Source organism: Corylus avellana, chromosome 11, assembly GCF_965113065.1.
Source record: "Corylus avellana chromosome 11, dhCorAvel1.hap1.2, whole genome shotgun sequence".
Lineage (NCBI taxonomy): Eukaryota > Viridiplantae > Streptophyta > Magnoliopsida > Fagales > Betulaceae > Corylus > Corylus avellana.
The window spans coordinates 10,368,126-10,372,305 of NC_142500.1; the positions used below are offsets into that span (position 1 = coordinate 10,368,126).

General features: G+C 40.4%; 1 non-coding gene across 1 annotated transcript; it reads right to left on the reverse strand.

Moving 5' to 3' along the window:
• Positions 1-3,509: 3,509 nt before the first annotated feature.
• Positions 3,510-3,616, reverse strand: LOC132166832 (small nucleolar RNA R71). The gene has a single exon (XR_009438633.2). It is a non-coding gene; the product is annotated as a small nucleolar RNA R71 (small nucleolar RNA).
• Positions 3,617-4,180: the final 564 nt, after the last annotated feature.

Sequence of the window (4,180 nt, forward strand, 5' to 3'; positions counted from 1 at the left end):
GGTTGTAGTGCTTCACTCGAAAGTTGATTGAACCTATTTCTACTGGGATGACTGCCTCAGATCCTAATGCCAGAGAGAAAGGGGTTTCTCCCGTCGGCGTTCGGATGGTTGTTCTGTTTGACCATAGCAATTCTAGAAGGATTTCTACCCATGCTCATTTCTTGTCCTCAAGCTTCTTCTTTAGAGTTTTTATCAGAGTTTTGTTTGTCGCCTCTACCTAACCGTTGGCCTGAGGGTGTCCAGGAGATGAGAAGTAATTTATGATATGAAGCTTGGCACACCAATTTCGGAAAGGTTCGCAATCAAATTGTTTGCCATTGTCGGTCACAAAAGCGTGCGGAATATTGTATCGACAAACAACTACTTTCCAAAGGAAATTTCTTATGTTTCCAGTGGTTATGGTGGCCAATGCCTCAGCTTCTACCCATTTAGTAAAGTAGTCAATGGCGACCACAACGAATTGACATCCTCCCTTTCCTATTGGAAGCGGGCCTACTAAGTCGACCCCCCATTGCTCAAAAGGGCACGAAGCCGAAACCGGGCTTAATTCTTTAGGTGGATTGGCCAATATTCTGTCAAACCACTAACATTTGTTGAAGTGTTTGATCATTTCTTGGGAATCTCGGTTCATTCCTGGCCAATAATACCCCGCTCGGACAGCTTTGTGAGCTAGCATTCTTCCTCCCGAGTGGCTGCCGCATACTCCTTCATGAATTTCTTTGAGTACGTATGTAGCATCATCCTTGATAGGCCCTTGAGTAGAGAGAGGGTGTAACCCCTCCGGTATAGGATCTTGTCGACCAACGTGTAGCGTGCAGCTTGGATGCGAATTTTCCAAGCCAACTTGTTACCGGATGGTAGCTTGCCCTCCTTGAGAAATTGCAGTATATTATGGCCTCGTTCTGGACATTGCCCCTTCTCTTCAATGCACACCACTTGATCCGCTTGGATAATCGAGGGCTCGATTAACTTTTGAATTGGGCGGTCAACCGCCATGATTTCTTCCTTGGTAGTTGAGCCCATACAAGCTAAGGCATTTGCCTGCGGGTTTTCTTCTCTCGGCACTTTCATACAAGTTATTCTGTCGAAGAACTTCATGATCTCCTTTACCTTTGCCAAACGTGCCTGACCACCACTTAGGAGTCACTTCTGACCTCTAGGTTTTTCACTTCCATTTCCCTTGTCTTGTTCATTCTGGCAATCATGGCCTCATACTCAGCTTCATTATTGGTGGTGGTGAATTTCAACTACACTGCTGCTTCGCATTCTTCACCGCCAGGTCCTTTGAGTACAACTCCGGCCTCGCGGTACTTTCGAGTTGAGGATCCATCTATAAACGCCACCCATGCTTCCCCCAGATTTATTTCTTCCTCTTCTAGAGCATCATAGAATTTCACCAAAAAATCAGTTATTGCTTGCCCTTTTAGAGATGTTCTCGGGTGGAATTCTATGTCAAATTCCCTGAGTTCTATAGCCCAATTGACCAGTTGTTAAGTGTCAAAATATTCATATTTGAGCCCTTAACTTACATGTGTTATTCTTTAGTTTTGGTTAATTTATGAAATTTTAGTTCTTTTATGTGTTTTCCTTGTTTTTGTAGGTCCTTGGAAGAAAATTAAGCAATATTAGAAGTTTCGGACTTAAAGAGCAATTTTGAAGAATATTGGAGGCTCTGGCAGTGCGATCGATCGCAAGGGGAGCTGCGATCGAGCGCACTACAGGTGAAGACCACGAGCGCAAGGCACCTGCGATCGAGCGCACCCGTAAGTGATGACCAAGTTAGCCGCTAGCCTTGATATGGAAATTGTAATTTCTAGGGTTTTGTAGCTTTGTGCGAACTAGGGCTCAAACCCTACGATTTTTAGGGTTTCTAGAGTATTTCTTAGGCTTATAAATAGACCATTAAACCTTTAGAATAGACAGACAATTTCCAAGGAGAAGAATTGGAGCTCTTCAAGTTCAAGTTTCGGGTTTATGCTTTTTCTTTCTTTTTATTTTATGAAGATGTTTAACATCAAACTCATGTATAACTAATTTACTTAGTAGGGCTAGATTGAAGGCCTAGTTATGTTTAGTTAATATTCAATATTGGCGCCTTTGTGATGATCATCTTGTGATATTTAACTTGATTAATTCCTGCTTTCATGAATTCTTCATATGTGTGTGCCTGATCAACATATGCATGTGGTATGAGCTAGTTAGTTAAACCAATTTGGTTGACCAAGTCCTGGGTTTAATAAAAGTAACAAAAGAAATCCACACCGGGTTCTTAGGTTAATTAACATGGGGAACCGGGAGTATACACCCATGCCCTAGGCCTCATGTGTTTGTCTATTTCTACAGAATCATGCTTTCTTAAAGAACAACTTAGTATACACCATGCTAAATTCTTTAAAAAAGAAAAGAGTTAGAATATACACCCATGCCCTTAGGTTGACAAACATTAGATATGTGTAACATGATCAAAACACTGGCATATTGATATATTATCTAAATATAAGTAGTGGTGGATATCAAAGCCCTACCTTTTTATTATTATCAAATCAAAACCAATCTTTGTTTTGTTTTACTCAAGGAATATATTTTTAAGCAAAATTTAGCAATCCTCGTGGGAATGATCCCGTACTTGCATCATATACTACTATGTTGACCTTGTGCACTTACGGGTAAAACATACAATTATTTGCCTATTAATTTAGGTAGATATTTGCACAACAAGTTTTTTGGCGCCGTTGACGGGGATTGCGGCAAATTTTGTTTAGAATTATTTTCCTTTAGTTGTGTTATTTTAATTTTTAATTTTATTTTTGTCAAAAATAAAAAATATTTTCCGTTTTTCATAATTTCTCTGCTTTTTGTTTTGTTTCAGTTTTGCGGGCTAGCATTCTGGTACTGCGATCGAGTGCAGTTCCAGGGAGCATCCGGACAAGCAGCACTAAAGCTGCTTTGACTGCAGAGGCAATTCAATTTATGCAAGGTCGTCGATCTCAAGAATGAACCATCCTTCCACTCAATCCCGAAATTGAGCGGACAATTCGACAAAGGCCTAGAGACAAAGCAGAAGAGGAAGAAGTTGAGGAAACAATGGAAGATTTGCAAGAGAACCCACCAATAGTGCCAAGACCACTAGAGGCAAATCTACCACCGGTGCGTAGACCGATGAAACAGGCTTTCATCCCAACAAACCTCAATCAACCATCATGCATAGCCTATCAACCGGAGGTAGAAGAAAATTATTATATTTCTCCTCAGATACTCAATGCATTGACTCACTTCAGGGGCACAGCTACTGAGGATCCTAACTTGTATCATAAGGAGTTCTTGATTTATGCAAGCTTCAGCACATACAAGGCCTAACTCCATAAAGACTCAGGTTAGCCCTCTTTCCTTTCTCTTTGAAAGATAATGCTAAATTGTGGTATAATTCTTTGCCTGCAGATTCCATCCATACTTGGGAGGAATTAGCCACCAAGTTCCTGAAGAAGTTTTTCCTAGCTCAAAAGACAAGACAGCTTAAAAGGGAACTCCAAATGTTCCAACAGAAAGATGGAGATCTTTTCTTTGAGGCATGAGACCACTTCAATGCATTGCTTCTAAAGTGCCCACATCACAACATCCCTTAAGATGATCAGGTACAAATTTTTTATGAAGGTTTAGATGATACTAACAAAGGGATGGTTGATTCAGCTTGTGGAGGAGCACTTATGGAAAAAAGCAGTGAGGAAGCCATGGAGCTCTTCGAAACACTAAGTGAGCATTCCCAACAATTCTGCTCTAGAGGAAGCCGAGGAGTAAAAAATAAGGGCATGTATGAAGTGAACTTAAATGGTGGATCTCCAAATCAGATGGTTGTTGTGGAAAGAAAACTAGATATGATTGTCAAAGCCATGACTGCTCAAAACATCTCACCTATTCAACATGACACACCAATCCAGGTATGTGCTATATGTTGTCAATTTGATCACACTACTGAGACGTGTCTTTTATCTCCATTAGCAGATCATGAAGAGGCAAATTATGTGGGACAATGTTGTGCAAATTTATTTAACTCGCAAGTGCACGAATCAATTGTAGTTTAATGGATTGTAAGTGCGAGGTCGATCCCACAGAGAATTGTATTTTTGAAAGAGCAATTTATATCTTAACTAATTAACTTCTAATCTAGTTCCAAAAGGGTTTT